Source organism: Pinus tabuliformis, chromosome 9 (genome assembly GCF_031772625.1).
Source record: "Pinus tabuliformis cultivar Carrire ecotype Pingquan chromosome 9, CPIR1, whole genome shotgun sequence".
NCBI classification, from domain to species: Eukaryota; Viridiplantae; Streptophyta; class Pinopsida; order Pinales; family Pinaceae; genus Pinus; species Pinus tabuliformis.
The window spans coordinates 1,697,304,332-1,697,312,911 of NC_142307.1; positions in this window are offsets into that span (position 1 = coordinate 1,697,304,332).

An 8,580-nucleotide genomic window follows, 5' to 3' on the forward strand; every position below is an offset into this window, starting at 1 on the left:
TATACGTGTCTTTCTCCCTCTCACTTGTTTATTACATAACTTAGAAGATGAAGAGAAATACCACTTGTTTATTTAAGCTACAAAGGTTGTGACCAACATGATCTTACGACTAACCAGGCACGATGCAAGGCATCCTATGTGGGATGAAATATGTTTAATGATATGTATATAGTTAGTACACTCCTTTGAATTAATCCTTGCTTTGTATCTGGCATGTACCCTCACTACTTATCAAATTTGGCTACATGTTGCTAGTAGTCTCTTAGCTCTTTCCTGACAAAGCAAGGATAGGAATTTCCTTCAACCTGATTTCTTTAAGGCTCTTCATAGAAAGTATAGAGCTAAGAGAAGGAGATGTGGAATATCACTATCAAACTCTTGAAAATACTTTTCATGTTTGAACCTATTCAAACAATTAAGTTGCCACTCAACAACATTGTCAATATTGGAAGACTCAAGAAAGATCACATATCTAGATACTATAAACTTCTTATTCACTTCATCATAGAGATGGTATGATTTGGAGGTATGACTACCCAAAGAAGATACATTTGTGACTCCTTGCCTTGAGTTTTTTATTTGTTGCTTAGGTATGAAGGCATAACAGGAGGAACCAAAAATCTTGAGATGCCTCACAGAAGGAATGTGGCCATACCACATTTCATAGGGAGTCTTGCTTCTAATAGAAAGAGATGGACACCCATTCTTTATATACAAAACACATAGAACTACATCGGCCCAAAACCTTATGATCTCAACATGTGAACTATGCCAAGTTCATAGTGAAAGTAATACATTCCAGTGAACTATGTATTGAAAAATGCAACAAGAAATTATCAATTTGATTTTTCCTTGATTAAATTGAAAAAAATTCGATTTTCCACATCAACGGACAACTTGGACAATGTTAACTTGTGTGACATGGCTTGTGTCACCTAGATTACTTAATAAATTTGAGGTGGAGGAGTTAGAGTTTAGTTTAGCATATGGAAGGCTCTCCCGGTTTCATTTGGGAAACAAAACTATGGAAAACAAAACAAGCCATCAAAGAATGGGCTAAAACAAAGTATCAACAACCAAAGAAGGTAAAAAAAGAAATTAAGAACAATCTGGAGAGTATCCAAAGAGAAATAGAGGATAATGGCCTTTCCCAAGAGAAAAAATAGCAGGAAAATGAACTTTACTTACAACTATACCGAGTTAACAAAGAAGAGGAAACAAAATGGAGGCTCAAGTCGAGACAATTATGGTTACAAGGGGGTGACAAGAACTCAGTTTTTTTTCACAAGCAAACGACAGCCAGAAAGATAAGGAATAATGTTAGCTCCATCCTAGATGCAGAAGGTGATAGACAAAGCACACAGGAAGCCATTTGAAGAACTGGTACAGATCACTATCGGGACCTGCTAACTGAAACAAAAGAAGCAAAGGATTATACAGATTTATTGCAGCATCTCCCAAGAGGGATAACCAGGGAAATGAATGACATTTTAAGCAAGGAGACAGATGAGGAGGAAATCAGGAGATCAATATGGACTCTTCAACCTAATAAAGCCCTGGGACCAGATGGCTTTCCCATCTTCTTTTATCGAGCATTCTAGGGAATTATTAAAAAGGACTTGACAAAAATGCTCAATTGGATCCAATGAAAAGGAAAAATAGGAGGATATACCAATGCTACTCATCTAGCACTCATCCCCAAAGAAAACAGGCCATCTTCCTTTGCTCGTTTCAGGCCCATATCACTCGGTAACTCCTCCTATAAAATCTTGATAAAAATCATTGCTACCCGCCTAAAGCCTTTGCTCCCTTCTCTCATTTCCGAAAATCAAGTGGGATTCTTAGCCAACAGACAAATAACTGATTCCATTTTAATTGTGCAAGAAGCCATTCGTTCGAGTCAAACCAGAAATGAGAAAGGGTTTATCCTCAAGCTTGATCTGGCCAATGCATTTGACAGAGTGAGACACTCCTTCCTCTTGGCAGCTTTGAAGAAGATGGGATTTGATGACCGCTTTCTCAACCTCATTCGAGCCTGCATTTCGGGGCCATGGATCTCCCCTCTTGTAAAAGGCAGACCTGGAGAAGTTTTCTAATCCTCCAGAGGCCTCCGACAAGGTTGCCCCCTCTCACCTTATCTCTTCATTCTAATGGCTGAATCCTTCAGCAGAGCGTTGGACTTCAGCCGGAGGGTTGGCTTAATCATAGGAATAAAATTTGGGGATAGGGTCAAGAACATAAATCATTCACAATTTACCGATGACACCCTGTTGATTGGAGGGGCCTCCACCACAATAGCCAAGCGCTTCAAATCTCTCCTTGACAAATACATGAGCTACTCTGGCGGAATGGTAAATAATTTGAAACGCTGCATATATGGTTGGAACACAACAGTACAGGTTCTTCACAATATTTCCATCATCTTTGAGTCACATGCAAGTATGATTGGACTCACTTCTCTTACTTGGACATGCCTGTAAGTGCTAGACCTTTGAGAGCAGAAGTCTGAGACACAGTAGTTGACAAAATGAAAAGAAAAGTGCAGCAGTGGGGATCTATTTGGCTCAAACCAGCTGATCGCCTCACTCTTCTTAAGTCAAGTATATCTTCTCTCCCCCTATATTATTTTTCTCTTCTTCAAGCTCCGACCTCCTTCCACAACAAAATGGAAATTGTCCTTCGCCAATTCCTATGGCAGGGGGGGGGGAAATGATAAAAATAAATTCAACTTGATTAATTGAAAGCAGGTGATCTAGCCCCAAGACCGAGGAGGTATTGGAATTAGATCTCCTAAATTTCTCAATTTAGCCTTTGGAGGCAAAATTGTCTGGAGACTCATTACTGGACTCCTAGCATGGTGGAAGAAAGTTCTGGAAATTAAATACCTCAATTTTCCTAGACATCAGCTTCTTGATCGAGATATTCCCAATAGAGAATCCTCCAAAATTTGGTGATTATGCAAGAGAGCAATTCCACTAATTGCTCAAAATACTTCAAAAATCCCCAAGGGAGGTGCAAGCATCAATATTAGAGGAGACAGAATCATGGGTCAGCAGGCAATAAACAGACATGGGGGAGTCCACCATATCCTTTCCTTTTTTCAAAGAACAGGCATTCATTACCTAGACCAGATCTCCCAATGGGATCCTCACACCCTTCTTTGGTCAGGTTGGGCCTTCCTAGCCATACCCAATAGTCTTAACGCAAGTCTTTCTGTCCTTCAATCCCTTTTGCATAGTATATCCCCTGTCAAAAAGAACGATCTTGATGTGTTTCGTTGGAACCCATCCGGATCATCTTACACCATCCAAGCTGCTCACCATTATATTTGCAACATCAGCTACCCCATGCCAAGTTGGCACCATTGGAAGGTGGCTTTGAAATTCGAGGCAATTCCAAAAATCAATTTTTTTCTCTGGACCCTCCTCAAAGGGAAAACCCTCACGGCCGAAAATTTGCAAAAGAGGGGAATTAATGGCCCCTCTCGTTGTCCTAACTTCTTAGCTGTTGAAGAGTCAATGCATCATCTCTTTATTGAATGCCATTTTTCCATCAACTGTTGGAGGAACTTGTCTCATAACAATCAAATCCCATCGAACACCCAAAATACCATAGGAGAAATTCTTTACAAATGGAAGAAAAAACTACCCCTGGCAGCACAGGAAAAATAACACAGTGAAGAGAGTCTGGGACATTCTTCCCCACAATATGTTATGGAATATTTGGCTGGCATGAAATCGGAAGGTTTTTAAGGATAAGGACTCGACTGTTAGAAGCCTTTGCACCAAGGCAAGGAGTCCTGCCCTTGAGATCATCTCAGTTAAGAATTTGAGAAGTATAGATGTTAGTGAACTCAGCATAGAAGAACGCATTTTCTTATTGAAAGTATATAATTAGTCATAGGTAAAATACTTGATGGTTATCCATTGCATATCTTTTAACTCATCATTTAAAACCAAAAAATTATATTATGTCACCTAAATATTTAGATTCATAATAATACTAAGCTCCATGAAAATTCAAAGATAACTTTTGACATTATCTAATATAATATTTGATACAAAATATAATTATATGACACCCTAAGAAGGAAAATAGCATGCCACCAACGTTTAGCTTTCAAATCAATCCAATAAGAGAAAGGAATTAGGAAATAAATTATTAATTGATACATATACATACTATTCTAAATGATGGTTTACTAAAAAATCCAGTTACACCAAAATAATGTCACAACTTACAAGTTTCTAAATTCTATTGCTCCAATGATAATGAAAGCAATGAAATGCCTCTAGTTGCATGAAAGGTATGCATTAAAGCCAAAGAAAGAGGGGAATTGAATATTTGTGCAAAAGAATCTCCTCATATTTAAATGCATCTTGAGAAGCATAAAGGGAGAAAAGCTATGCCATAGTACCAAAATGATTCAATCCAAATGCATCACATCTTTTACTACGTTTTCTAAAAGGTTGGTAAGATGTGGACATTTTTCAAACTTGATGGCATTTTTCATGTGTCATCAACCAATAACAATAGCACATGAAAAAACTTTCAAATGATATCTTCAATTTCTTCTTATAGTAGCCATCATCCATGTAATTATTCATGAATGTATTCCACCTTCCATCAATACACAAAGAATATTAAAATTTCATATCAAAAATATACATATAGTAAAGGACAACAAAAGTCATATATATATATATATATATATATATATATATATACATAAACTTTGTGCAAAGTAAAAAACATATAACTTAATAATCCTCACATGTCAAAAAGCCTTCTTTCCATTGCAACTTGCCAAATCTCATAAATTTGTTCCCATTTCACCTCTGTCGTGTTAGGACCTATTAATGATATATGTATCAATGCATCAAGTGTGTTAATTGATAGTCTTATTATCCTTATATATTTGATCATATTTTTCTTAGAGAACCCTCATTCACATGCGATGGTGCTCATTGGTATGACAAGCATTGCTTGCCATAATTTTAGCATATTTGGATACCTAAGGTGCCAATCTTTGTTTGAGAAAATGCTTTCCATGCATCTTCCATTAAGAATCTTTCTCTATTCAAATAAACCACGTCAATAAATTGATATAATTTTTTTTTACAAGTTGTAATATCAAACATTAGTACATTTTCACCTTCATTACATGTTTTATGTTGCAAATGCGAAAAAGGTATTTCAAGCCAATGCTTTACACTATTTTCTCTAACATAAATATCTGATGGGTAATGACAAGGACTAAACAAACTTGTTGGATTAAAAAGATGAAGATCTGGAAATCTTGAATCGAAACTCTCAATCAATGCTTGGACATAATTTCTTGTAAGTTGTATGCAACTCTGAAGGGATCCCTCAATGCAAGCTACCATTGGTTGTGACAATTGTTCATCATGGATTGAAATATACAAAAAATCATGTCTATGGGTATTCCCCTCTTTGTCAACATTTTCAGGGAAACCATCTTTGGAGTCTTTCAAAAATTTAGTAAGATGTAAAACACCTTCTACAAAAGAATTTAGTATACAAAAATATCTTTTAAGAGTATTTAGTGCATGGTTAATAGCTATTCCAAGAAATGTGACATCCACATTATCTTCTTGAAATTTTTCGTTTATATTATTCAACTCCTTCAAAACATCAGCAAGCATTTTTAAACAAAATTGAATTAAAAAAATCCTTACCTTATGATACAATGAATTCTTTCTTTCTCTCTTCTACACACTCAAAATAGAGAGCCATAGAATCCCATGGATTTGAAGAACCTACAAGGATTCTAATTCCATTATCCCTAATAAGGAAATGAGTTTATTATTTCTCTTTGCTAAATTTCCAACCCATGAGTATACCTTGTTTGTTATTATCTCAACATACAAATACTCAGGTATCTTTTTCAAAGCATATGATGCTACAAGTGCTTCAATATGTGAAATTCAATGAGTGCCAATCAAATTTGCTAAATCATTCTTTAGCAGTGTGACAAATCCATTTTCACATCCAACCATAGATGAAGCACCATCAGTCGAAACCGCTATTAGTTTCTCATTTTCCAACTACCTTGTTTCCTTTAAATTAACGATGGTATCATATATAGTCTTTCCTTTTCCACTGGGAACAATAATCATTTTCATAAATTGTGTGATTGGAGGGCCCAAACCTTTTAAATCTAGATATGTAGAATACACAACAAGGTGTTGTTCCAAACCATTGTCTATACTTTCATCTAACATTATAGAGAAAAAGGGATTTTCTAACACTTTTCTAGTTTGCACCACTTTAAGATAATTTCATATAGAGTGAATGAATTTAGTAGCTTCTTTTCTATTTATGTAGGAAGAATACTCCACTCGAGAAGGCATATTAGGCATCTGTAGATGAATTTGAATATGACAAAGATCTTTATAAGTAAAAATTGAAATATCTTTTTTTGCAATAAAATATGCTAACTAAATGGTAGTTATGACCATTTCCTTATTAGCCTCACTTATAGCCACTATGTGTTCTTGAATGGGATTTTCAAACCTTTCAATGTCATACAAATTTCTCTAAGTTGATGTTTGATGAATAATGGATTTTCCATGAGTTCTCACAACATCATATTGAATCGTATTAAATCCATCTCCAATACCCCATGGACCTTGAGCCTTGTATTTCTCACAAATTTTACACTTCATATGAGTCTTGTGATATTCAACATTGATACTATACACCCAAGGATGTTTTATCATCCACTCTTCTCGAAATTCACGTTTTGAGAAGGCCTTCCTCCTCGAACTACTAGATCCACCATCGTGCCCTTCCTTTTTATTGCCAAGAATTTATATATCAACAAAATACTCTTCATTCATATCTTCATTAGCATCATCATTCAAATGAGGTATATATGGAATATCTTTAACATTATAAGTCTTTGATGTTTAAAATATACATAAAAAAATTAGTTGATTGACCCTTCCTTTTTGGAGGCATTTCTATTTAAATAATTTACCTACATGCAAAACAATTACTATAAATCACAATAATCAAATAAAGGGTGAAGGATTGATAGTCATTACATAAGCAAAGATGTCAAGATAATAAGGTGTAATTACTAAAGAATAGCACATTCCACCTTGAAGTGTATATGAATGTGGAATGAATTTTTTTATCTATTTGTAATAGTAGAATTTTATTAGTCACTCAAATTACATTTTGGTAATTTATGATGATAAAATCCCTTCAATAAATATGATATTTATTATGGTTCATTAGATTTCTTTGTTTTGATGAATGCTCCTTAAAAAATTACTAGACACTACCTATAGTACAATGATTACTTACTATAAAATAGATACACTACCTATAGTACAACAAGTAGATCAATAATAAGTCAATTCAAAAAAGCAACTTCAAACCTTATTTTTATGGAACCTTAACCTATGTAAAATAACATAACATTTTAAAATTCTTATGGAATTTAATATTCTTAAACCTATAAGAAATCAAATTAAGTTAAATATATGTTTGTTATTAATAAATTTAACATAAAAGATTTAAATTAAAATATATTAAGTATTAAGATAAGTGAAAATAAACTAAATATATAAAGTTAAATATGTGCTAATTATTAATTATTATTATTAAATTGAGTGTAAATAGTAAAATAGATAGAGAATATATAAATATATAAAATTAGTGTAATTTCAATCATAGTTTTATTATTTTTTAATGGTACAATAAAAACAATAAAAGTATTAATGTCACACATCTATAAGGTAACTTATAGTAAAATAAAATTTGTCTATATTAATAATAATCCATGAATTACCAATAGCATTATGTTTATTCACTTTCAAAAGAACATGGCGTAATTCATTAATTTAAATTGCAATGAAATGTTGGACTATGGTTTTTCAGCACATATATAATTTACCATTATACATGATTGTAAGTTCCATAATCCGGCTGGAAACTTCCCATTTATTGGTGTGATTTAACGTATAACCTGATATTTAACTATCAATTGCTCCAAAAGGTGCAAAGAGAGGCCGATAGAAATGTTAAATTGAAAGAATTGTATTTTGGCTCAAAATAATAAATATTATAATAATTCAATCATTCAAACTAGAAATGTTAAATTGAAAGAATTGTATTTTGGTTCAAAATAATAAATATTATAATAATTCAATCATTCAAACTAAACCTTGTTAATAAATTGCCCAGAATAAAATAAATCCTTAATCAAAATTATACAAATTATTATCTTTCTTTTCTCTCAATTATTTTTATAATAAAATCCAATCAATCATTCAAAATTGCGCACATCAGGGCAGGCCAGTCCGCTTTGCCACCAGAAATAGCAGATGATATTTTTTTTACACCAAAGGTGTACATTTTGAATGAGTTAAGCCACCACCCATCATCTACCTTTTCATTTTCGACCATTGGATCTGTCAAAGTTTTCCACTGTTGGATTTGTCTCACAAGTCTTCCAGAGATGTGTCTCTGTTAAGCATCTGGACAAAATGTGCCCTTCTTTCTCGCAAATGCTCCACATTAAAGGGGGGTCTTCCAGAGATGTGTCTT